Source organism: Mycteria americana, chromosome 25 (assembly GCF_035582795.1).
Source record: "Mycteria americana isolate JAX WOST 10 ecotype Jacksonville Zoo and Gardens chromosome 25, USCA_MyAme_1.0, whole genome shotgun sequence".
NCBI lineage: Eukaryota > Metazoa > Chordata > Aves > Ciconiiformes > Ciconiidae > Mycteria > Mycteria americana.
In genome coordinates, this window is record NC_134389.1 from 27,023 (window position 1) to 54,416 (window position 27,394).

The following is a 27,394-nucleotide window of genomic DNA, read 5'->3' on the forward strand; positions in this document are numbered from 1 at the left end:
TACATCAAAAATTAGGCCACACAGGCTGAGCAGCACTTTATTTTGCAGCCCGAAGCTGAGGTTGGCCTCTAAACAGGAAAACACGTGAAACCATCCTTACAGAGAATGCCCCCAGTGTAAATGGAAGTTGCAAACGGGTCACCCTGCTACAACACCACCCCTACACATTAATGAGGGAAAAACCCTCTGGTCAACATGGCAAATTGATTACATTACATCCTATTGTAGTTTTGTTAGTTTTAACCTTATTATGTTTATTGCTTAGAATCGTTCTGTATATCAAAGTTTGGCAAAAAATGAAAGAAATTACATCAATCGAGGAGGTAAAACACATACAATCAATTGATTCTGTACATAAAAGAGTATATAACTCACATTAATTAGGACACTTAAACTAAACAGCTTATCAAATAATTGGACTCTTACCACTGATCTGCAATACACCACATACCTATGACATAGAGGCAAGAGGTAACTGTGCTACCGCTCCATGAGTCGATAAAGCAGATTGACTGTAGTCACAGGGCGGAGCGTGATGGATGCACTTGACCTCTTAACCAAACTAGCAATAGTTTGGTACAGGCTCCAAAGGAGGTAAAGGCCTGAGCCAGCGCTGGGCCAAGAACTCCTCCGGTTCCAATCTGTTCCCTGAGAACCCACAAAGAAGCCGAGTGGCCCAGTGAGCATCGATACATGTGAGCTTGGAACACCGATCATGTGATGGACACATGAATAGCAGATGGCTTTTCCAAGACTCATTTATCAAGGAACAAAAAGTTGTGGGTACAAGGAGCCTCACGCATAGCTTTCCTAATACATGCAATTTGACTACGAGCCAACCACTTCATCTATAACAATGACAGCCTAAGCGAGCCTTCTACGAGCTCTCCTGGTCATAGACTGACCCGGGTAACAGATGCAGACTCAGGAAGGGTTCTGAGGGGAAAAGAGGGGTGCAAAGTGCCCTGCCAATCTAAAACAGGGCTCTGGGGCATAGGAGATGTCTCACGGGACCTTGGTAAAGGGAGCAGAGGAGTCCCGAGGGGGCCCGAGAGACCAAAGAAGCCTCAGAGATAACAATGAGGAACTCTGAAGGGGATTTCAACCAAGTACAGATGTCATCAGGAGGCCGAGCGCTGAATGAAGGCATCCTAGATGGCAAAGAGTAAGATAAGAGCGCTCTGAAGGGCACAAAACAAACAAACAAAAAATCAAAATGGAGCCAAAGTGCTACAAGAGTGTTGCGGAGTACAAGAAAGGACTCAGATGACATTGTTATAGACAGTAGAGGAATGAGGAGGCAGCGGGGTAAGAAAAGAAGGCTTGGAGACCCAGTGAGGGCCTTGGAGTTTCAGGAGGGCATCTAGGCAAACTAGAGATGACTGAGCGAGAGAGGAACCGAACAGAGACACCCTCAATGGCAGACAGAAAGATAAAGGAGTGCTGCATGGCAAGGACAGACCAGCCTTGGGGCAGGTGTCTGGATGATATTCTTAAATTGCTTACTAACCTTAGGCAAAACCAAAACAATATTCCCAAGCAATACCAATAGATGTAAGTTCACTACCCAAGGATGTTCAAGACACTGAAAAGTTATTGTAACAAAGGAGGAAACATTGTAGAAGAAGGTAGTGAAGGTGCCATTTTGTATTTCCTCCATAAAAAAACCTCTCAGAGGAAGAAGTACAATTGCTAATTGTCTCCATGAGGTGGTACCCGACATACGTTAATGGTTTCAGTATGAAAATGAGATGCCAAAGTAAACTCAAGGTCACTGTTCTAATAACAAATGTCCCAGGCAAAACATCGCTAATCACTGCAGAGCACAGGAAACTGCAAAAACCAACACCGATCTTTAACATGTACAGCAAAAAAATGAGCATGGTGCGGATCAGGTAAACCAATATCGAGAACAGATGAATCCATATCGTGACCCGCAACTATTAACAGATCTAAATTCCTTAATACACTCTGATTAATCTGCTATTATCTCAAACCACTCGTGCCCCACATTGGGTGCCAAAAAGGACTGTTGTGGTTTAGCCCCAGTCGACAATTAGGTACCACACAGCTGCTCGCTCACCCTCCCGCCCCGGTGGGATGGGGGAGAGAATCGGAAGAGCAAAAATAAGAAAACTCGTGGCTTGAGATAAGAACAGTTTAATAATCGGAACAAAATAATAATAATAAATTGTAAAGAGAAGGAAAACAACAACACAGTGAGAGAGGAACAAAACCAAGAGAAAAATAACCAAGATGAAAATAAGATACATCGTCCTCCTGCCACTGAAGATTTCTATACTACTTACTTCCCCACAAACACCCACCTGTCTCAACTTAATTCAGAGGCAACGCCAAGCAGGCCACGGCCTGAGGCTCAACTGTCCTGCTTAGCCTAGACCTATTACTTAAACTGCAAGAAGAAGTCAAACCACCCACCAACACACAAAAATTACAGCTACTGCCAGATGACTCGAATATAGGCAGAGACTGACAGGCCAAGAGAGGTACGGGTAGCAAATGACCGTGGCTGGTGTAACCACAGACTCTTCCTTTATGGACAAATAACTGCCAAATGACTCCATGAACTGCAGCATGGAGAACCCCTCGGGAGGCAGCACGCTCGCACGCTCGCGCCGACGTATATGGCACAGGAGACCGGGCTGCCGGTAGCTGCTTGCATGCAGAACGCTACTCTTAGAGAACACTGCGCTATAAAGTCTTAAGACAAAACTGCATAGGAGTCACGGGAGACCCGAGTGCAGACAGATATTGAATATGACAGGACAGATGCCCAGAGTCTAACGGAGACCCCTCAGACCCAAATGCTGGATGAGGGATGCTTCTTGCCAAGATACGAGCTCAACACCGAAAAGCCAAAGGTGATGCAGACCGAGCTATTAAAATCTCAGTGCAGAAGTATTCATTACTTCCGTCGGCAGGATGGTTCTGCCAGGTCGGTCAAGCCAAGCACCGGGTTCTAATGCCAGTCCAGTGGTGTCCATGATAGGTCTCACAGCCTCCCATGTCAGAGACAGCTCCCCTGTCCAGGACCATGTTTTGCATGTCCCAGGCCCTCCCCGCACCCATGTTGAAAATCAAACAGAACACATAAGGACTCTGCTTCATCACCTCGGCCTCCAAAAGAAGCTTCCTTCCTCTGCTGACGGTCGGCACGGATATCCTCGTGCTGTTCCTTGAATGCGGGCTGGCCTTGGGTGCCTGTACTGCCAAGGGAAGAGAAAATGATCATGCTCTTGTAACATGCTCCATCATCCTCTTGTTCTTCAAGAAATCAAAAGAAAGCTACCATCCCAATTGCTACATAACAGAAGTTTGCGCAGGAGACGGCTGAGCCCATCCCCAGAAACGGAAAACTCTGCTATGACCCTGCTTTGCCTTTTGGCGACAGCGCCCGCCGTCAGTGTGCCCCAAACCACTTCAGGAGTCACTAGGAAAATCAGGTACAATGAGTTCAAAACACCTGGCAAAGAAGATACGACCTAAAAACACATGTACCCCACCTTATCCCAAAACCACTCAGAGATAGCTGGCTTCCTCCTGCACAAAACTCACGTCATCGACAAATGCACAAAGCAGAACAACACGACACCAAAAATATAAAAATCCTGACCCTCTGACACACTCTGAAAGGGATTAGTGCACCCACATCATAGATACTCACACTGTGGACCCACACAGGGCAAACAGGCAATGCTCCCGGCAGGCAGGCACCTGCCCCAAACAGGCAACAGCCTGGAGCGGGCAGGGTGAGAAAAGAAGGCTTAGAGACACAGAGAGGACCTTGGAGTCTCAGAACGGCATCTAGGCAAACTAGAGATGACTGAGTGAGAGAGGAACCAGAGACACCCTCGATGGCAGAGAGAAAGATAAAGGAGCACCGCGTGGCAAAGAAAGATGGGAGGCTCTGACAGAACACGAAAGATGGAAAGGGAGATAATGTGCTACAAGGTGCTGTGGAGAACAAGGAAGGCCTCAGGAGGCATCGTGACGGAGGAGAGGGATGTTGAGGGGGGCTGACGGACAAAAGAAGGCTTGGGACAGCAAGGAGGAACTCGGGTGATCATGTGAACAGAGCAAAGATGGTCTCAGGTGGCCAGGGACTGAACACAGGAATCCTAGACAGCATAGAGGAACAAATGAGTGCTCTGCAGCTCAAATTACTACAAGACGGACGTGGAGCACAAGGAAGGTCTCAGGAGGCATCGTGACTGGGAGAAAAAATGTCCTGAGGGAGCCAGAGAGGCAGAAAAAGGATTGGGGACACGACAATTAAATCCAGAGGGGATCTGAATCAAGTAAACATGTCATCAGAGGGCCAGGGAACAAAGAGAGGCACAGCTAGAGGGAAGAGAGGACAGAATGCCTGGGTTGCGTCACAGATAGGGACTCAGGAAGACTTTTGTGGGAACAAGAGGGGTGCAAGGTCCACTATAAAGCTAAAAGTGTGCTAAGGGCAACCTTGAAGGCATCAATAGGCATCGTGACTCCATCAGAGGGGTCCCAAATGGGCCAGAGAGACCAAAGGCGGCTCAGGGACACAAGGAGGAAGGCTGGAGGGGATGTGAACAGAGTAGATGTGGCCTCAGGAGGCCAGGGACCAAATAGAGGCACCCTAGATGGCAGACAGGATAAGAGCGCTCCAGTCACAAACAAACCAGAGGACAGGGTTCGGAGGTAACGAGAGAGGATCAAAGTCCGCTACGGAGCAAAAACAGGGCTGTTGGGACACAAAGAAGGTCTCGGGAGGCACGGTGACTGGCTGCAGAGGGTCATGAGAGAGACCCCTAAAAGGGAGGTAATGTGCTACCAAAATGCTGCGGAGCACAAGGAAGGTCTCCGGAGGCATCCTAGATGGCATAGAAAAGAACAAGAATGCTCTTTTTTGGGAACAGAGATCTTAGGAGAGGTGCGATTGCAACAAAGTGAGTCCAAAGGGGGCTTACGGAGCTAAAAGTGTGCTGCTCGGAAGGCATCGTGACAGTAACAGAGGGGTTCCGAGAAGAACAGACAAAAGAAGGCTCGAGGACACGATGAAAAAGTCCAGAGGGGATTCGAACAGACTACACATGTCCTCAGGGGACCAGGGACTGAACAGAGGTATCCTAGCTAGCATAGAGGACAACATGAGTGTTCTGGAGACGAAAGATGTCATCAGGAATGGTTCTCGGGAGCAAGAAGGGTACAAATTGCGCTACAGAGCCACAGAGGGCTGTGGGGCACGAGGACGGCCTCAGGAGGCACGGTGACGGCAGAAGAAGGGTGCCGAGAGCGAGAGAGAGAGAGAGAGAGAGAGAGAGAGAGAGAGACAGAAGGCAGCTCTGGCACGCAATGCAAAACTCAAGAGGGTGTCCCAGCAATGTCCTCAGGGGATGAGCGACCGAATGGAGACATCCTAGACGGCAGTGAATAAGGTAAGAGAGCTGTGGGGCACAACGAAAGCCTGAGGAGGGGTTCTGCCTGAACAAGAGAGACACGCAAAGAGGGCTGCAGAGCTCGAAGGGTGCCCTGGGGCACGAGGACAGTCTCGGGAGGCGGCGTGACAGGAACGAGGGGGCTCTGGGGGGCGGGGGAGACGTGGACAAAGAGACAAACAAGGGATTGCTGACACAATGAGGTACTCGGGAGGGGATCTGAACAGAGTAGAGATGTCCTCAGGGAACCGGGGACTGAACAGAGGCATCCGACATGGCGGAGGGAAGGTACGAGTGCTCTGAGGGAAAATGAAAGCCTGAGGAAGCGTTGTCTCTGAATAAGAAAGATACAAAGCCTGCTGCAGAACTAAAGGATGGCCACAGAACACAAGGGCGCTCGCAGGAAGCGTCGTGACAGAAACAGAGGGGTGCCGAGATGGCCAGAGAGACAGAAGAAGGCTTGAGGGCACAAAGGTACTCGGGAGGGGACTTGAACAGAGTACGGAGGTCAGGAGGGAGACACTGACCCACTGGAGGCAAGCGAGATGGAGGAGAGGACAAAAAGACTGCTCTGAGGAAGAGGGAGGAGATGTTCTTACAAACCGAGAGGGGTACAAAATTACGCTTCAGAAATAACAGCATGCCGAGGAGACCCTCTACAGCCTCCGGATGAATGGAGAGAAGAGAAAAAAATAAAAGACAGAAAGAAAATTTAAGCAGCAACAGGGTATGTGACAAGAAGGACAGAATTAAAAAACAGGGACAGACAGCTCTATAAAAGTCGACGTAGAAAGAAAAAATAAAAAAGCAAAAGGGTGCAAGGCAGAGGAGGAAAAATTTAAAATTGGAACAGAAAACTAGATCAAAGTAAACATAGAAAAAAAATGAAAACCAAAGGCCTTAAAGGGAGAAAAAAAAATAAAAAATAGGGACAGCAAATTAAATAAACAAAGACATAGAAACAAAACTTAAAAAGCAACAGGGTACGGCACAGACTAGAATGAAATAAAAAATGAAGACAGTGAACTGGATAAAAGTAGATGTAGAAAAAAATTCCAAAGCAACGTGACACAGGAAAGTCTGGAAATAATTAAAAAAATAGGGTTAGACATCTGGGGAAAAGTAGACAGAAAAAATTTTAAAAGTCACAATGTACAGTACAGACAGGAAAAAATAATAGAGACAGAAAAAATATATAAAAGTGAACACAAAAACAAAAATTCAAAAGTTTTTTAAATTCAAAAGACATTAAGAGAAGAAAAATTTTAAAATAGCAAAAAACCTAAATAGATGGAGACACAGAAAGAAAATTTTAAAAGCGACTGGGTACAGGACAGACTAGAACGATTTAAAAAATGAGGACAGCAAACTGGATAAAGATAGATGAGGAAAGAAAATTTGAAAGCAACGGGGTACAGGACAGAGAGGAAACAATTAAACAGGGAGAGACATCTTGACAAAAGTAGACATAGAATGAAAATTTTAAAAGCAACAGGATACAGGAAAAATAAAAAAAGAGAGACAGAAAACAAGATAGAAGTACACCTAGAAACAAAATTTCAAAAAGAAAAGAATTATGAGAGTAAAAAATTGAAAAATAGGGACAGTTAACTAGAAAAAAGTAGACGGGGTACAGAGCAGAGGGAGTCACTGAAAAAAAGAGATGGGTCGCTGCATAGAGGGAGACCTAGAAATGCCACTTTCACCAGCAATGCGGAAGAAGGCAGTGTGGGAAGAGTGAAATAACAGCAGGTGGGGAGCTGGAAAGGGAGAGGCGTAGAAAGGAAACGTAGAAGGTGACGGTGTAGAGGGCAGTGCTAGCAGAAGGGCAAAAAGCTTTGGGGAGCCAAACAGCCTGAAAGCGAGACGGAGGCAGGTACAGGCAAGGAGGCAGGCGGAGGTCTGGAGAAGCACGGCAGAGAGAGGCCTGGACGCACGCGAGGGATGCACGACTCACCGCAGCTCCTGGCACCGCCAGGAGACCTTCAGCACCCCGAGGCTTCTCTCTCGGCCTCTGCCCCATCCTCCTCCACAGTGCCGGCTGCCTCGCCCGCCCAGGTGCCTCGACGCTCCTCTCCCACGAGGCTTCCCAGAGACACGGTGGCTCACGTGTGCGGCCAATGGGGGCACCGAGCTCCCGGCACCACATGCTGGTGGCACGCTCTGTCGGGGACGGCTGGGAAGGATCCTTCCCGGCTGTTCCTTGCTGGAGGCAGCTGCCTGAGGAAGCCCCTTCATTTCACTCCTCAGCCAGCTCCCACGGGCAGGCATGCCTAGGCAGCCCCCTCCCTACGTAGAGCCCCTCAGCACAGCAGGGCCAGCCCCCTCCTCAGCCCTTTTTAAACCCTTGGCCCAGCCCCATCTTCACATCATGGGTCCCACCTGTGCTGCTCCAGGCTGCAGCTGGAGCCCATGGGGAACAGGGGGCCAATTACCCCAACCCTCACAAGCCAGATGCAGCCAGCAACCTCGCACCACCGTGGGCAGACACCACCACCACCAAGCTGGCACTGCCGTGGGCAGATGCTGCCGCCAAGCTGGCGCCAGCCTGGCAGACTTTATTTTGCAGCCCAAAGCCAAGATTGGCCTCTAAACAAGAAAACATCCTTACAGGATGCCAGTCCAGTGGTGTCCATGATAGGTCTCACAGCCTCCCATGTCATAGACAGCTCCCCTGTCCAGGACCATGTTTTGCATGTCCCAGGCCCTCCCCGCACCCATGTTGAAAATCAAACAGAACACATAAGGACTCTGCTTCATCACCTTGGTGTTGTGGTTTAACACCAGCCGGCAACTAAGCTCCCCCCAGCCGCTCACTCACTCCCCCACAGTGGGATGGGGGAGAGAATCAGAAAAGTAAAAGTGAGAAAACTCGTGGGTTTGAGATAAAGACAGTTTAATAGGTAAAGCAAAAGCCGCGCATGCAAGCAAAGCAAAGCAAGGAATTCATTCGCTCCTTCCCATGGGCAGGCAGGTGTTCAGCCATCTCCAGGAAAGCAGGGCTCCATCACGCGTAATGGTTACTTGGGAAGACAAACGCCGTCACTCCGAACATCCCCCCACTTCCTTCTTCTTTCTCAGCTTTATATACCGAGTATGATGTCATATGGTACGGAATAGCCCTTTGGTCAGTTGGGGTCAGCTGTCCCAGCTGTGTCCCCTCCCAACTTCTTGTGCACCTGGCAGAACATGAGAAGCTGAAAAGTCCTTGATTTAGCATAAGCACTACTTAGCAACAAGTAAAACATCCCTGTATTAGCAACACTGTTTTCAGCACAAATCCAAAATATAGCCCCATACTGGCTTCTATAAAGAAAATTAACTCTATCTCAGCCGAACCAGGACACTCGGCCTCCAAAAGAAGCTTCCTTCCCCTGCTGACGGACGACACGGATATCCTCACGCTGTTCCTTGAATGCGGGCTAGCCTTGGGTGCCTGTACTGCCAAAGGAAGAGAAAATGATTATGCTTTTGTAACATGCTCTGTCATCCTCTTGTTCTTCAAGAAATCAAAAGAAAGCTACCATCCCAATTGCTACATAACAGAAGTTTGCGCAGGAGACAGCTGAGCCCATCCCCAGAAACGGAAAACTCTGCTATAACCCTGCTTTGCCTTTGGGTACCCGCCATTGGTGTGCCTCAAACAGGCGAGGTCCCATTGAGGCGGCGTCTGCCGCAAACAGGCGAGGTCCCGTTCGGGCTGGCGTACGGCACAAACAGGCGAGGTCCCGTTTGGGGATTATCCTCTTGGTTTTCAGGCCTACCAACACCCCATGTCATCCAAAGTGACAATGGCTCACATTTTGCCAACAAGGAAGTGCTAGAATGGGCAAAACTAGAAGCACTTCAGTGGGTATTCCATACCCCCTCCTATCAAATGGGCCTACTGGGAGCCCTCCGAGCCGAGCATTCTTTACAAAAACTAAACCTGATGAAAGAAAATATCCAATAGCATTACATGACCACCTGTCATGGTAAATTTACCACAAATTGGAACTGTACCTATGACCCTAACTAAACCTCGGGGCCACTTGCCTGGGAAGCTACTGACAGCAGCGGTGCAAAACACAGAATTAGTGCACAATGGATTTTTCCTTCTTTCTAATGGGGTAACCTGTCTGGAAAACCCCACAGAGACCAGTTTGGTTTACCCTTTTATCTTGCAGTCTCCTCCAAGATGAAAATAAGATACATCGTCCTCCTGCCACTGAAGATTTCTATACTACTTACTTCCCCACAAACACCCACCTGTCTCAACTTAATTCAGAGGCAACGCCAAGCAGGCCACGGCCTGAGGCTCAACTGTCCTGCTTAGCCTAGACCTATTACTTAAACTGCAAGAAGAAGTCAAACCACCCACCAACACACAAAAATTACAGCTACTGCCAGATGACCCGAATATAGGCAGAGACTGACAGGCCAAAAGAGGTACGGGTAGCAAATGACCGTGGCTGGTGTAACCACAGACTCTTCCTTTATGGACAAATAACTGCCAAATGACTCCATGAACTGCAGCATGGAGAACCCCTCGGGAGGCAGCACGCTCGCACGCTCGCGCCGACGTATATGGCACAGGAGACCGGGCTGCCGGTAGCTGCTTGCATGCAGAACGCTACTCTTAGAGAACACTGCGCTATAAAGTCTTAAGACAAAACTGCATAGGAGTCACGGGAGACCCGAGTGCAGACAGATATTGAATATGACAGGACAGATGCCCAGAGTCTAACGGAGACCCCTCAGACCCAAATGCTGGATGAGGGATGCTTCTTGCCAAGATACGAGCTCAACACCGAAAAGCCAAAGGTGATGCAGACCGAGCTATTAAAATCTCAGTGCAGAAGTATTCATTACTTCCGTCGGCAGGATGGTTCTGCCAGGTCGGTCAAGCCAAGCACCGGGTTCTAATGCCAGTCCAGTGGTGTCCATGATAGGTCTCACAGCCTCCCATGTCAGAGACAGCTCCCCTGTCCAGGACCATGTTTTGCATGTCCCAGGCCCTCCCCGCACCCATGTTGAAAATCAAACAGAACACATAAGGACTCTGCTTCATCACCTCGGCCTCCAAAAGAAGCTTCCTTCCTCTGCTGACGGTCGGCACGGATATCCTCGTGCTGTTCCTTGAATGCGGGCTGGCCTTGGGTGCCTGTACTGCCAAGGGAAGAGAAAATGATCATGCTCTTGTAACGTGCTCCATCATCCTCTTGTTCTTCAAGAAATCAAAAGAAAGCTACCATCCCAATTGCTACATAACAGAAGTTTGCGCAGGAGACGGCTGAGCCCATCCCCAGAAACGGAAAACTCTATGACCCTGCTTTGCCTTTTGGCGACAGCGCCTGCCGTCGGTGTGCCCCAAACAAGCGAGGTCCTCGTTCGGGCTGGCATCCGGCACAAATAGGTGAGGTCCTGTTTGGGCTGGTGTCCGCCACAAACAGGCAAGGTCCCCTGCAGGCGGGCGTCCACCACAAACAGGCAAGGTCCCATTTGGGCAGGCGTCCACCACAAACAGGCAAGGTCCCATTCAAGGGGATTGGCTGCAGATTTAGGTAATGGTAAACAGGCCCTTACACTGATGGCGTTATGGATTCTTCCAAAAGGACTGGGCAAGTTTTAAGACTAGATTTCTGTTACAAAAAGTAAATGCTAGGTTAATCAATGTCATAGTTACAATTTCCATTGTAATCATGCACTTTAACAACACTTTCTAAAAGAAAAACCTTGATACAATTCATCGACAGTCCCTGGTTAATTGGCGTCTCAGTTCTCCAATTGGCATAGAGGTGAACTTGTCTTGGTCTGGTGCCTTCTTTACTCTCGTATAATGAATTCAAGAGTCGATCCCATTCACCTTTACCGCTGTATAAGTTTTTAATAGCACTGTATAAGATTCTTTCCACTTTTCTTTCAAGGGCTCATCTTTCCAAGTTCATACATAGACTGTGTCTCCTGGTTGGAAGGGGTGTACTGGAGTGTCCACGGGAATGGGAGTCCTCTGGTTTAGGTACCTATGCAGGGAGGATAAATTCTGCGAGACAGAAATCAAATACTCTTTAATTACAGCCTGTCCCTTGATATGCATTTGACCTCCCTTTGTGGTTAAATGATCGATTGGATACGGTTCCCATACAGGATCTCAAATGGACTAACAGCTTCCCTAACTCTGGGTGTAATTCATACTCTCATTAATGCTATGGCTAGAATATCTACCCATTTCATTTGAGTTTTCTGACACACTTTAGAAATCTGTCTTTTTAGGGTTTGATTCATTCTTTCTACTTTGCCACTGGGACTGTGGCCTCCAAGGAGTATGCAAATCCCATTTAATGTTTAGAAATCTAGAAACTCCCTGCACTATTTCTGCAATAAAGTGGGGTCTGTTATCGGAAGATATACCTTCTGGAACACTGAATCTAGGGATAATTTCTTTCAATAAAATTTTAATCACATCCCTAGCCTTGTTAGTATGACAGGGGGAAGCTTCAGGCCAACCAGAAAAGGTGTCTACCATTACCACTAAATATTTATACAGATTACACCTTGGCAATTCCGTAAAATCTATTTGCCAACATTCCCTGGGAGTTATTTCTTGTTTTACAACTCCTCCCATGATTTTCTTTCTTTCTTTCTTTCTTCTTCTTCAACTTTGATCAAAGAATCTCGGAAATTGACGTTAGGCCAACCAATTACTGTATTTGTACACGGCATGAGCCGCGTCTTCTTTCCTTGAAAATAAAGGGCATTAGCAGATCTCTCCACGCAGGTTAGCTAAATACCAAGCTGTGCTGCTGGAACAAGATGATGTTGTAATCTCCCCGACCTCTGCTCTTAATCCTACTACCCTGCTCCCGATTTCTGAATTCAGTGAATTGCATCGTGACTGCTTAACCACCATCGAACAAGTGTATTCTAGTGGGCCTGATCTGCGAGACAAACCGCTACTGAATGCAGAACTGGAGTTATTTACTGATGGGAGCAGCTTTATGTTGGAAGGAAGACAGAAAGCTGGATATGCAGTGGTAACACATTCTCAGGCCTTAGAAGCTAAATCTTTGCCTAGTAATACATCTGCTCAAAAGGCAGAATTGGTTGCACTAACACGAGCTTTAGAGCTTAGTCAGGGAAAACAAGTCAATATTTACACAAATTCTAAGTATGCATTCGGAGTAGCGCATGCACATGGGACAATTCGGAAAGAAAGAGGACTATTAATTTCACACGGGACTCCGATCAAATATGGAACAGAAATAATGAAGCTCTTACAGGCAGTCCTTCAACCAAAGGAGGTTGCTGTAATGCATTGTAAAGCACATCAGAATAGAAACAGTGAAATCACAAAGGGAAACCAAAAAGCAGACCCGTTAGCAAAAGAAGCAGCATTACAGAAATCAAAATTTGAAGGAGCTTTAATTCCAGTACCCCTTTGGAATTATCTGCCCCCACAACATACTGAGAAGGAAAAATCAATTGGCAGAGCAATTAGATTATTCCAAAAATGATCAGGGTTGGTGGGTGGCAGCACTGAAGCAATTATTAATTTCTGAAAAGATGATGGAAACTCTACTTGAGAAACAGCACCAAGAAACACACTCAGGAGCAGATGCGTTAGTACCAATTGCCAAAAGACACATCATTGGGCCAAGAATGCAAAGCCTAGCGGATATAATAGTCAAAAAGTGCGCTACCGGTAGCGCCAATAACCCAAAAATTTGATATTCCTTTACCGATTCCCAAGAAATAAAGACAGCAAACGGAATAAAAGCAGACAGAAAATTTTAAAAGCAACAGGGATTAAAGAAATAAGAAAAAACTAAAAAGTAGCAACGGTGAACTAAAACGGAAACATAGAAAGAAAGCTTTAAAAGCAAAGGAATTAAGAATAGAGAGGAAAAAAATTAAAAATACAGTCAGCAAGCAAAATAAATGAAGACACTGAAACACAATTTAAAAAGTGATGAAGTAGAGGACAGGCAGGAATAAATAAAAAACACAGACAGGGAACTGGATAAATGGAGACATAAAGAGGGTACTGGCCATACAGCTAAGAAGTTAAATATCAGGAGAGGGAGCTGGATAGACAGCCCCAAAAAAGGACATTGGAAGAGTAACAGGGTGCAGAGCAGAGGGAGTCACTGAAAAAAAGAGAGACAGGTCGCTGCATAGAGGGAGACCTAGAAATGCCACTTTCACCAGCAATGCGGAAGAAGGCAGCGTGGGAAGAGTGAAATAATAGCAGGTGGGGAGCTGGAAAGGGAGAGGCGTAGAAAGGAAACGTAGAAGGTGACGGTGTAGAGGGCAGTGCTAGCAGAAGGGCAAAAAGCTTTGGGGAGCCAAACAGCCTGAAAGGGAGACGGAGGCAGGTACAGGCAAGGAGGCAGGCGGAGGTCTGGAGAAGCACGGCAGAGAGAGGCCTGGACGCACGCGAGGGATGCGCGACTCACCGCAGCTCCTGGCACCGCCGGGACACCTTCAGCGCCCTGAGGCTTCTCTCTCGGCCTCTGCCCCGTCCTCCTCCACACTGCTGGCTGCCCAACCCTCGCCCGCCAGGAGCAGGCAGCAGGTGCCTCGATGCTCCTCTCCCACGAGGCTTCCCAGACACACGGTGGCTCACATTTGCAGCCGACAGAGGCACCGAGCTCCCGGCACTGCGTGGTGGTGGTGCGCTCTGTCGGGGATGGCTGGGAGGGATCCTTCCTCGCTGCGGGGACTGGCTGTTCCTTGCTGGAGGCAGCTGCCTGGAGAAACCCTTTCATTTCACAGACTCCCAAAACCTCTCAAAGAGGCCCAAAGTCCCTCAGGGAGCCCCCAAAATCTGCTCACAGACCCCAAAACGTCCTCAGGGATGCCCAAGCCCCCTCATGAACCCCTAAACCCCCCTGGTCCACTCCTCCCAAGCTCCTCCAGGCTCAGTCCCTCCTGCAGCACCTGCATGGTCCATCGGAAATATCCGGCAGCATCGGGTCCAGCCGTAGCGCCGGCTCGGCCTCACTCCAGGACCCTGCAAAACCCCTACAGCAGAGGAAACGCGCCACTTCCAGGATACCACACGTGGGAGAGCTGAAACACCAGCCTGAGTCCCACAGGCCACCATACACAGCTTTGCAACACGGTTTGGCCCCAACCGGCCGCCGTAGCCGGCTCCGCTACGCATCTCAGAATGCACCGTGGCTTTTGCCAGGCTTGGTCGAAGCTCACAAGGGGCCCTGCTGCCTTCCAGAGTGCCCTGGGGCTTTTGCCGGGCTTTGCCAGCATCTTTTAAGTGGCCCTGCTTCTCTCCAGAGTACCCCAGGGCTTTTGCCAGGCTTTGCCAAAGCCCACAAAGACCCTTGTGCCTTCCAGGTGCTTAGACTTGGATGAGTAACTTCTTTATGTCAACAGGGAAGCAAATTACACCTCCAGCCCGAGTCACTGTCCACGGGGTACCAGTAACAGCAAGATCCCAAACCCTCAGGGTTGAGAAAACTTTCCAACTTTGGAGAAATTCATTGTCACAGGGAAGGCTTTGGGGGTCTCACAGACAAAGCTTAGGGATTCCCTGCCCATCCAGACAGGGATTCATTCCTGGGAGCATGAACATGAGTTCGTCTGAGGTTCATCTGGAGGACTAAATGTAAGATTTCATGCAAGCCCCCTCTTCAGTATAGCTTTAAAGGGGACCCAGGCATCCTCTTTGGAGGGAATTCAGAATATTCCACGGGCAGAAAGCAAAGTCTTCCCGATTCTGCCAAAAGATAGGAAACGTGTTACAATTAACAGCAGATAATCTACTTTTTAAGTAAGATGTATGTTTGCATATATCCAAACAAAATCCACCAGAAAGAGGACCCTTACAAGGAAGAAGATTCTGCAATACAAACACGATAGGTCTTACTCAGGTTAATTTTAGTATTTGTGTCCTACAGGAAATGGCAATAATTCACTTCACTGCTTGCACAGATGTCATGCATGTTCCTCTTTCTTCCTCACCCTCCTATGCATGATTGGTTGTTTGCTTTTTCTGCAGATATCCCCAAATGAGAACAGGGAGAACAGGAATCCTCACACTTCCTCACCTCATGAGCAGAGCACATGAGGGCAACCTTCTCCCTGGAGAGGTAAGTGGGGAGCTGAAGGAGTAGGACTTGGAAAGAAGTATGGAACTGAAGGAACCTTTGGAAAAGACAAAAAGGAGCTGCGGGAACTTCTGAAAAAGAAACGAAGGGAGACCAAATATGCACCCAAGAGAGATCAGAACATGCCACCAGCAGGGACTGTTTTCAGGTGTTCTTATTAATGAGGAATGGATATGGGTCATCTGAGGCTGCATGAAGGGCATGGTCACATGGCATCTCACTAGCACAGCCCCTTCCCCCACACCAGGCTTTCCTTTTCCATCATGGGGATTCACAGTGGGTAACTCGAGCTATGCACTCTCATAAGCTTTAGGTAAGAAAGCTTTGGGTCCTTCTCACACAGGTGAGGTGATCAACAGAGCTCATCCCACATAAGCAACTACGAACTCTGCATGCCTGAATTCAGGGGGTCACAAGACTCACCTGTTCACCTGCCCAAACATGGGATGCCCTGGGGTACCTGAATCAGGAGGTTCAGCATGAGGGCTGTGACACAGAAGGTGTGAGGAGGAGACAACACAGAAGCAGGAAGAGACCGTGTCTGGTAATGCCAAGGATCCTGCTCCTGAGCTCTTATATACTCATGTTTAGGGGAGAGGAAACCCAACCCTTCCTAGTGTTACAGCAGCTAAACTAGAATCACAGTCATATTCCTGCCTCTGTCCTAACAAGGAGATGCACGTATTTCATTCTGCATTGGTTGAAGGGTACAAGTGATCTCTGCAGAATCTGTCCGTTCTCCCCTCATTCCTACCAAATTTTACTTTGGGTGTGTGTGCACCCATGCTCACTGTCCACATATTTTCTTTCTCAGAACAATCTCCCTCTAGACTTTCAGGACCCCCCTGGATGTCATGGACATGACACCTATGTCATGATGAACATGGGTGCAGAACTTCTAGCACCACCACCACCAGGGTCTGGTCTTCCAAACAGGCTGAACTCCAGCATTTGCACAGACACCACAAGAAGAAAAAGAAACAAGCCAAGCTCACCAGCTACTGTGATAGAGATGGATTGGTTGTTTTCCACCGGAGACTAGAAATCCTGTCAATGGGAGCGTATCCTGCGTTGACAAGTGTGCAGTGCAGCATACTGGTACTGTGAAAGGTTCAGGAGGGGAGTGTTGGGCTACCCAAATGAGAACATATTTCTCTGCTACTGCTGAATTGAAATCATGACATGTCCCGGTTCTGGGATGAGGCTTGAGCATTGAAGGTAACCTTCTCTCCAGGGAGGTATACAAGAGGCTGGGAGGGCAGAGAAATGGATGGAGACCTGGGTCCCTGTGGACATATGTGTGAGCACAAGCAGTCGCTGACAAACATGACAACTGAGGGCAGGAGCTGATGAGGAGACTCCAAGGAAGAAAGATGCATCAACTTGGTCAAATTATTTTTTGCACCGCACCTCAAAACCCAAAGAAACCCACTCCTCAATAGACAAGGGCTGGGAGAACAGCTGGTGGCCGCTGAAGCTCATGCAGCTGGGAAGAAGCAGAATTGTGGGGTCACATGGCCCAGTAATGGAGTCGAGCTTCCCACTATCTTGGATTTGAAGGAGGCAACCAGGCAGATGCCGCTGCCTAGGTCAGCCCTGTTTTAGCTTGCATCCCTTGACATATTCCAGATGTGGAAGAGATTCACCTAACCATAGACCAGGAAGGGAAGAAAGCGTTCCTAGGACATTATTTTTCTCATCCTAATGTGGATATCTGAAAGGGATTCTATGAACTATCCTTCAGAAGGACCTTCCCCCACCACCCCCACCAATGGCAAATGGTACCCAGATGACTGAGGTGGCAACTGAGGAAAGGAGAAGTCCCCTTCTAATGGGCTCTCTAGTGCTGAATAACACTAGAAGCTCAGAGGAAACAAATCAGCAGTTCCTACGATTACCCAGATCTGAACGGACCTGGCTGATCCAAGGACACGTTCTGTGTTTATTCACAAGCTTCACTGGTACAAGCAGCGTGCCTGGCTCTCCAGAGCCGAGTGTACATCAGACATCTTCCACAAGCCACACAGGAACTTCTCTCTGAAGAGTATATGAAGCATCCAGGTCGAGCACCCTTCCTCCAACCTTCAGCACTTCTCCACTATAACAAACAGCTGCAGCAGCCTGGAAAAGCCCTCCAAGCAGCCCCCACTGAAACCCATTCACATACCAATCACAGCTGCGCTCACCAGCAGCTCCCCTCTTTTCTTTCTCACTACTGATAGCAATGAGATCACATAGGAAGTTACATACTAATAACTTAGAACATCTGCAAAAGAAAAAGAAGAGTCAATTTGCTACTTAAGAAGATGAACCCCCACGGGGACGTGGAGGTGGTTGCCAGCAAACATGCATCTTCTAAGTAAAAACATGAAAAATAAGAGCATTTGCAAAGAATTTCTATACGGTGGAAATTCAGAATATAGACCTACATTTTTTTGCCACATATTTGAAGAAAAAAAACCTGACCACATTTATCATAGGAAATATCAACAGAAGGCTCTAAACCACTGCCTAACCACCGATTTCTACTGGAAAGCACACTACTTTTCTTAAGAAGGTATCAAAGATGGGACCCATGAGCAGTATTGGGGGAACAAGTGGGGTTAAAACACCTAGCTATTCAGGAGATACCAAAAGGAATGAGGGAAGGGGAATATAATGAAAGAGAGATGCCTTAGAAGGGAGCTCACGACTGTTATGTGCATCAGCTGTAGAGAGGGTGTCAGGAAAAGTCATTATCTTCCCTCTAAAGCGCTCGGGGGTGTTGTAAATGTAACAGATTGGGACCTATAAAGGAACATGCATTAAAAGAAAAGAGACACCTGCCTGGAGATCATCTCTGCCGGGACTCGAACCCGGAACCTCTGGATTAGAAGTCCAGCGCGCTCGTCCATTGCGCCACAGAGACCTCACCATGAGTGCAGCATCGGCACCAGAACTGAAAAATCCCGCAACTCTCGCATCACTGGAGGGGTCTCAACACCCCACTCTCACAGCATGGCACTGAGGCAGTGTGAAAACCCAGTGCCCATATCAATCTCCCTTGCAAATCAACGTGTCTAGGCATCCCCTTCTTCCACAGGGACGGGCAATAATTCTGGGTACGATCTATATCTCACTCAGCAGCAGGGATGCAGCAAAAACCTGGATGCAGGCTTGTATCTGCGTCTCTGGCAACCTTTCCGCAGCATCTCTAGCTCGACTGAGGGCAGAGCTAAATCCTGGAGTAGAGTTAATTGCTGCATCTCCCTCAGCATCATCACAGAATCCTCATTGCAGAAGCCAAGAGAGATAAACATGAAAGAGGATTTTAGCTTACAACACTGAACACTGACAATGATGAAGAAAGCTGTTTGTCATGATGAAAAATTCAGAAACCTGTGGTTTGAGCAGAGAAATAAAAGAAAAAGCAGCTATCATGGTTTTATTTTAAGCAAGCTGTCAATCAAGGGTTTAATGTTTCTCCAGATACATCTTCCATTGGAAAAAAAAATTAAGACTACATCAAAACAACAGGAAATAGCCTTTTACATCCCCTGAACTATTGAACAATTGATCAAACTCTGTGCCATGATTCCTTGCTGTGAACAAACACATTTTGCATTTCTAAACTGCATGAATTTTAAAGTATTGTTTACTCCCAAACATGGTCTTAATTAGGGAGAAATGTGAAAGGCTAACTGCAATATGACTTGCTCAGAAGAATGAACACTACCTGAGACTATGAGCTTTTCCCTCAGGGTCAATGTGACCTGAAGACCCAACCTAAGCCAACTCTTATCGGCTGAGAACACCCCATACCAATGATAAAACAACAGAAGATTTACCCTTCAATGGAACCAGGCATATAACCACAGCCAGAACCGCAACCGACCAGAATCTAGGATAAACCCCACCACCACCTGCACGGGACATCGGTTTAGACAAATGAGGATCATCACACCACTGACCATACATGGGTACCACCTGCACAGGACAAGCACATACTGATCCTGCACGGGACAAGTACATACCAACTATGCGAGCAACGGTAACCAATTAGCCCACCCCTTAACATGAAAAATTTGGTTGGTCTATACAACTGTATTGTCACATATATAATCCCTGCTTTCCTTTGTACCTGTGTCCTCCATGCATTAGGCTGAGGCTCCACTATGCACGTAGCTAAAAATACAAAAGAATAAATTCTATGCTAAGCGTCCTTGCCTCCCTCCTCAGCTGGTGAAGAACTGACTTCTACACAAATTGGGCTGTGAAGTCACATGGTGCTAATGAGAAGAGTCACAGAACTAACAACCTCAGCACATCTAACGTGTAACCAAAGAATTTGTGTTTCCTTTTACTGATGCTCTGGGGCTTTGGAAAGGTTTAAGGTTGTCTTGACAAGTAAAATCCAGCTAGAAGTGGTGGGAAAGAAGGCAGAGGTTTAACTTCTATCAGACAAAACCCTTCCTGCTGCAAGAGATACCCAGTAAATCGATAATCCTTGAAACAAATTACTCCATGAGCCAGTGTAGGGCTGTAATCCCACCAGTACCTTGAGAAAACTCAAAGTCTAGGAAACACCTATCTACAGGGTGAACAAAGGCTGTGCTTAAAAAAATATCGTATAATAAATCTTAAACAAAGTTATAAAGCACCAGTATAGAACAGAAAGGAAGAAAAAAAAAAAAATCTCACAGTCTGTGGCTGCACTATGTGTGTTCCTCATGCGAGGAGACGACACCAACTCTTTTAATACGATTTTGGGAGGCTGCACCTCAAAAGCAGTGCCTGTTTCGCAGTCGTTAACAGTTTTGTCAGCAAGTAGAAAATCTGGAGATGAAGTATTAAATTGCACAAACCTCAGAAGAATGACTGTGGCTTTATGGGCAGTTGCAGGACAGATGGGTTCCGAAAGAACCCCCGTTCCTCCTGATTGGAGCTGGACTGGGGCTTGTTGCAGCTCTGCAACCCTTCCCTTCTGACTGCCTACGCTCTCATATGTCTTCGGGTAACACGTAGCCCAGCAGCATGCATGCCCAAATTTTTACCAGCCAACCAGCATTCAACATCTGGAGGAAAGCCTGCTCCAATCAGCCCTAACTGCACCAGAAACAGCAAAGGTCCAGGAGTTTGAGCAGGTCCTGGTGAAAATGACACATTTCCAACAGGGAAGTATGGCGAGAACCACCCGCTGCAGGGAAATGGACGTGCCACAGGCTGCACCCCCCCAAGAGCACCCCCTGATCAGCAGCACTGCTAGGAGCATCACCAGAGCCCTCCCGCCTTCTCCCCATCCTCATCCCAACACACGCCCGTGCTGGCACAAGGACACGGCCACAGGCCACACGGTACCAAATGCTCCCCACTGAATGCTAGAAAGCAATGTGCAACTTTCAAATCCTCAGGCCACCTGCTGGGCATCTTTGTACCTTCAATAATTTTGCCAGTCTTCCCCAAGGTACTGACTGTCCCTCTGTTATCTCCATATTTGACATACTTGGAAAGCAGAGACTGAAGCGAGCAGCATAGATGCAGGCAGGTTATTTTTGGTGCTGGGGGATGCCAATACACCCATTTTTGTAGGAAGAGATGACAATGAAATTCAGTTAGCTGGGCAGCATGTTTTGAGACAAGAGCAACATCCCTTTTTAGATACAGAGAGGGAGGTGTTTATAATGTGAATGTCCCCAGCACATAGAAGTGTGACGGGAGTGAAAAAGCTGCAGAGGGTCCAAGCAAGGTGCAAATTAGCCCCCAGCTCATCCCCGATCGCTTTCCAGCATCAAATCATTTGCTGCAGATGGGAAGAACACGAGCCATGAGCAAGGATGCAGCGGACCAGGGTGAACCAAGATAATTTACTACCTTATAAACAGCTGGGAAAGGCCTTTTGCAAGACAAAGATTTAAGCAGTAAGATGGCTGCTGAAGCATGTCTTAAGTGAGCAGTAAGATACCATCTCATGTCAAGTTGCCCTAGAGCAGCATCATCAGTGCTGAGAGATTCAAAAATCTCTTTGCAGACCTAAATAAACAGCAATAGAAAATCCGTATCAGAGCTGGGACTGTTTTGTAGTATCCATGGCTCAAGGTTTTATAGCATACGCAACTACCCTATTACCTAATAAAACCTTCTCCAAGATTCACCAAAGAGCCAGTCCCACCAAGCTAAGGACAAAGCTCTAGAAGCTGCATGCTTGCAGGCTACAAAGCCTATTAACCCATGTATCCACAATGGGGAAGGGTTTTCCCCATATCCTTACAATTTGCAAGGTATATTCTTGTCTTTTTCCTAAACTTGTAATCCCTTCTTCATTGCTTTTTTTCTTCTTTTGCCAGCCATGTCAGAAGCACCCAAAACGCAGCCAGGTACCTTGCACTTCATTTAACCACCACATCACGTGCGTCTTCAAACCCTCCAGTGCCTTTCTGAGCCTCGCTTTGTCTGCAGGACTGTGACTGGGCTCATCTAAAAGATGTTCATCAGTGACTCCTGCATTTTGCTCCGCCGATAATTAACATGTCATCGTGAGACACAGAGCCAGTTTCAGAAGCTTTTGCCTTCGGTGCCATGGGCTGGCATTTGTGGCTGTACTGAAGCTTGCTGGGCAAGGGCACAACTCAGCAAGTGGCTGATTTTCTAAAAGCTTAGAGTTAAATTACAGTGGATGCTCTTTTATAAAGCAGCTCAGCTGTCATCTTGCTATCTAAGATATATATACACAACCGTTTGATTTGCATTTTGCTGAAGTTAATCCCCACAGGAGTTATTTTTGCATCCCAGATAAGATAGATGAAGCAAGAGGGCATGACTAGCTCCTGTCAGGAGGCTGAAGCAATAACCACCAGGGTAAACACAGGAGAGAGGGGAGCTGACATTTCTGGGGAGCAGGTTGGATCCCATCCACAAAGTGGAAAATTAAAACTGACACTGAGGCCCCATATGAGGGCCCAAGCAAAGATACCTATGGCCTGTACTTGTAATTGCTGTTGTGAAAATCATTGCAGGACTGAAAGACTGATGCCACACAGAGAAAGTAGAGCATAAATACAGACTAAAAGATGCCAAGACAGTGATAGAAAAGGAAGGTCCTAGTAGAAACCCCAAATCTAACACCCTTTGCCTACAGAGCACTGATTTAAAAGTTGTGGACCAGGGCATCCCCCTTTAGCCTGTTTTTCGGATGCAGCAGAGCGAGTTGGCGGAGACCAGACACTGGAAATTAGGAGCATTACCTGGGTCTCCCTTGTCATGTCACCACCCACAGCAGCATACCCCCGATGGGGATCTCAAGTGAGCAGTCAGCAGCAAGCAGCCCAGGGATGCTTGGAACAACAGCATGGGTGGATTTACCCAATAGGTTGAGAACATGTCCTCAGCTGGGACCCTCAAAATGGCTGCAGGAGGGAAGAACACCCCAGGCCAGGTGTCCAAGACAGACCACGTTCCCAGCTCAGGGCAGTGCAGAGGAAACACTGTCCTCTATCCGGCACACCCTGAAGGGCTGAGCTCCAGCCTGGCAGCACCTGGGGTGGCCAAGGTCAGCTTTGCTGCCATCTTAGCAGGGGCTGGACACCATGCGTAAGCCCCCTTGGTCATCCACACCACCAGCTCTTCAGGGACAACTAATGACAATAAGATCTGGTTGGTACCCCATCCCTACTGGCTCGACATAACTGTGGAACACCTAATTTTGGCTCTCATTTGGGCCCTGGGAATGAAGCCAACGCTGTACTCAGAAGTGAAGCCACCTGCAAAGCAGCAAACACTCTGTGCAGAGCTCAACAGCCATTGGAGACATTACCCCACATCAGCAGATGGAGATCAAGTCAGGAACTGAGCAAAAACAACTTTTCTCCCAACTGTGCAGTTGGTGGTAAGACAGCCTTACAAACAGAGAAGATGGGACCTTCCAGACCCCAAGCCTGGAAACCTCTACCACAAAAAAACAAGGATATACAAGTCTATAGCAACGATACTTTGATTTGAAGCATCCAGAAGGCAAAACCAGTCCATCTTTCTTTATTCTTCACAGAAAACTGGTATTAGCAACCTGTGCATGCTACCAGCATCACAAGACCCAAAAAGCTTTTGTGTGTGATGGAGTTTGATGTCTCCGGCAGGACAGAGCCATTGACGATGCATATATTCAGGGCAGATTTTAGGGTCAAGGGACTGAAATGTCTCCTTTCTTCCAAGGAATGATGATGCACCTAATTCTAACAAAGCATCATGTTAATTTCACTAAAAAAAAAAAAAAATATCGTATTTTACCCCTAAAATGACTTATTTAGCTGCAAATTGCCATCCTCCCCCAGTACTATGCTTCATGTATTGCAGTGAAGGCACAGTGCCTCGGTTTACCGTGGATACCTGGCTGTGTTGGGACAGCATGGGCACAACCTGCCCGATTTCTCCACGTGCAACTGATCACTCTCAGAGCAGGGCATGGCAGTGACACCCACCCAGCACCTCCCAGCACCAGAGCAGGCAGCTCTGTGCCGGCTGCTTGCCCAAGTTCTGCCAAGTCCCTTCCACCCCCAGGCTCCTTCCAATCTCAATGTTTCACATCTTGTCTCTTTTCTAAAAAAACAAACAAACAAACAAAACCAAACAAAAAAAACACCTCACAGGATTTGTCTGGTAACCCAAATCCTGTCTATCACTTACGCTTGTCACTCAGCCTGACGTATTCACCTCTGTGCCACCTCTGCAGGAATTGCAACCACCTCTGCTGCTCCCAGGTCTTCCTTTTAGCTCTCTTTTCCTTCCAGCAACTTGGTATTTTCTTGCTGCCTGTGTCCCCTCCACACCTGCCTGGGACACTGTTTCAGCCAGCTCAGGTGTCTCCTGAATCAGGCCCAGCCATACTTCTCCTGACATATCGGTGCAGGCCTCACTCGCTCCGGAAGGCAAAGGCTTCCCCGCTAGCAGGGCAGCCTGTGGCCGGGCGAGGGGTCTCTCCTGGCGCTTTTCCTGCGCCTCAGGCCATGCACAAAGCCCCGGGCTTTGCTGCGGCGGCTGGCGCCGCACGCCCCTGGCTCCGGCCCTTCCCGCGTCTCCGGCCCCGTCCTCTCCCCTCTCGCTCCAACTTTCCCCAGCTCTGTCTCCTCGCTTCTCGGCCGGGTTCGCCTGCGCCTCTTCTCCTTAGATTCCTCCCTCTTTTCCGGCGCTTCGCCCTTCCCCTGCACTTCCCACCCACCCCTCCCCGCGCTCCCTTTGTCCCCTCTCGGACTGCCCTTTCCGCCCAGGGCGGCCGGAGTTTCCATGGGGATGGAGGCGGTGGCTGGGGCTTTCCCGGCGGGGAAGAGCATGAAGGGAAGGGGAGGACGGAGGGGAAGGGCTGAGGACGCAGGGTCGCACTCCCTGGACGCAGGCCCAGGGGACAATGCACCCCCTTCCCGCGGCTGCCGGCCAGGATCTCGGCACGCAGGCAGCCCCTCGAAGGCAGTTTTACTCACTGGGACCTGTTTGTTGGGGTTTGGGTTTGTTTTTTTATTTTTGCCCCTCCACTGGAAGGAAAAAATAACAAAGACAAAACAAGCAAAATACAATGTGGAAGGTCCTCGTCCCTGGCATGGCTGCGAGGGCTGCACCTGCAGCCAGAGGCACAGAGGAGAGGAGCCCCTCGCTGCCGCGATGGAAGCAGCAGAGCTGTTCTACAGCTTTCAGTAAAACCAGCGACTGCGTCTGCCTAACGTGCAGATGCACAACAGACAGGTGGAATAAATGCTGGGGCGTAACAAGAAGCAAAATGCGTAAGCAACACCCTCCCTTACGGCCATGAGCTGGGGTTTTGCTTTAATTTATGGTTCTTGCATTATTCTCTTTTTATTCCTGAGGAATAAAAGAATAAAAATTAAGAGGTATCTAACACAAAGGGACAGTAAAAGGGGGGGTCTCTAAGGAGGTTTAGTCAGACAGTAGGACTACGCTACCTCTGCAGATCCAATTCACGGCTGTCACCTGTGGCATCGCTGAGCTCTACCTAAGCAGAAAGGACCGAGTGGCCACATGTGGTCTTCACAGCCCTTATCCCTTGTAGCATTACAGCACTCTCAGACCTGTCTGCAAACAGTTCCTCTGCCTCTACAGCTGGGACTCTGGGAGTCCTGCCCTTCTTCCTCCTCACAGAAAAGTTCCTTTACTTTAGAGGCCTACATGGAAATTAAATGTATATACGTACCTCTATCCAGGTAGAACAAGATAGTTACAGAAAAGGCTTCAATTTCCAATAGAAATGAGAAAGAGAAAATTTTTAAATTAGCCAGAAAGGTGCAGCTATTTCTGCTCTGCATAATGCACTTACACCAGAGGATAGTGAAGATGAAGAAACGTATTTATTTTTTTTTCCACCCAGTGGAAGCAAAGAGGGTGTCAAAGATGCTCCTAAGGCCAAACAGCTTTTTGCCAGCACATCCAGATCAATCAGATCCAAGAGATAATAATTAACTGGCCAACAGAACATCAAGAGGATTCAAGTTTCACTAATTCCTGGGACATTGAAAGGCAAAGAGGAAAACTTATATGAAGCCAATATTTCTGGAGACTTAATAGGATTCTCAGTCACAAGCCTGTCCATATCACACCTCTCAAATGCAAATTAACTATATTATCTCTAACTGGGGATAATTTTTATCAGGTTGTGAGTTTGTTTATAAAGGTGATTAACTGCAGATTTTTTCCCCTCCTCTCTCTCTCTCTTACAGCCTGCTCATGTCAGCTGCATTTCATCCTTGCCTATATCAGCCTTGTTCTCTACCCCATTCCTTTAGCTCTCTGCTCACATGCACACACTCCTCGCAGGGAGGCACTGATATGGGAGGGGAATCTGGATCATACCCTGCAAAGGCCACATGTCTGTAACAAGCACGGCTTTTAATCTGGAAATGCACAACATTTATATCAAGACACTAGAATGCATCAAAATTGGGTAAAAATGAAGCAAACTGTAATTATAAATAGAAGATCGTTGATTTAACACTTAATTCTATCAACACTTCACAGTGGTTAATTTTAGTCTTTTAGGATTTAATTTTCTATCAGTTATTTAAACATAAAACCTGACTAACCGTTTATAAGGCTTGCAGAGGGCATGAAGGCTGGAGGGTAGGGTGTAGTGGAGAGGATGGACCCCTAGGTGGGTCACTGTGTACTGGTATAACAGTTCATTTCAATATGGGCAAATAAAAGGACTGGCACGCAGGGTCAGAGCAAGGCACACTCAGCCCAGTGTCCCACTGCCGCCAACAGCTGTTGAAAAAAGGCTATAAATCCCAGCAAGTATAGGGTGCCATTTTTCCAACTGGCCTTCTGAGTCAGAAGATGCATTTTAGGATTTTTTTAGGGTTTTTCTTCCTTTAATGTTCCCAGTCTTTAGCACTCAGTGTAGCAAGGTCTTCCACAGTCCTGCCCAGCTGTCCTAATGCCTTGTCTTCTCCCTTCCATTCCCACTTCCTCCCATCCTAGAGTCTCACCGCACTTCCCTTGGGCTCAGTCTTCCAAAGGCTTATGTCACCTGCTACGGCCGGGTAGCTCCGTCCTGCCATGAAAGGGCTCGGGGGTGGCTCCTACCAGCACTTTCACAGGAGTATGGAAAGAAAGCATCTGTGGGATGGAAGAAGCTCTTTATCAACTGAGTCAGCCCACCTGCAGCTGCAGCAGTGCCTCCCCACATCAGAGTCAGCACCATCCCAGTCAATAGTAGTTAAAAGCCAGGCAAAAAGCATCTGCTTTAGGTGGGGTTGGGCTAGATGATCTCCAGACTAACACAGGCTATTCAATGTTGCTACAGAATACCTCAGGCTGGGAGATGCATCTCAAGGGGCAGGGGAGGACCAAAACCCAGGGCAAAGCCATGTGGCTCAT

General features: G+C 47.9%; 1 long non-coding RNA gene and 1 other non-coding gene across 4 annotated transcripts; both read right to left on the reverse strand.

Moving 5' to 3' along the window:
- Positions 1-8,457: 8,457 nt before the first annotated feature.
- On the reverse strand, positions 8,458-24,704 carry LOC142420769 (uncharacterized). Of its 3 annotated transcripts, none has more exons than XR_012778795.1 (4): positions 24,197-24,704; positions 11,150-11,437; positions 10,489-10,583; positions 8,458-8,871 (listed from the first exon to the last, which is right to left on the reverse strand). It is a non-coding gene; the product is annotated as an uncharacterized LOC142420769 (long non-coding RNA). The 3 variants fall into 3 exon arrangements; XR_012778793.1 differs by lacking the exon at positions 24,197-24,704 and adding an exon at positions 13,871-13,959; XR_012778794.1 differs by lacking the exon at positions 11,150-11,437 and having other exon boundaries at positions 8,462-8,871.
- Positions 18,376-18,449, reverse strand: TRNAR-UCU (transfer RNA arginine (anticodon UCU)). Its single transcript has one exon. It is a non-coding gene; the product is annotated as a tRNA-Arg (tRNA).
- Positions 24,705-27,394: the final 2,690 nt, after the last annotated feature.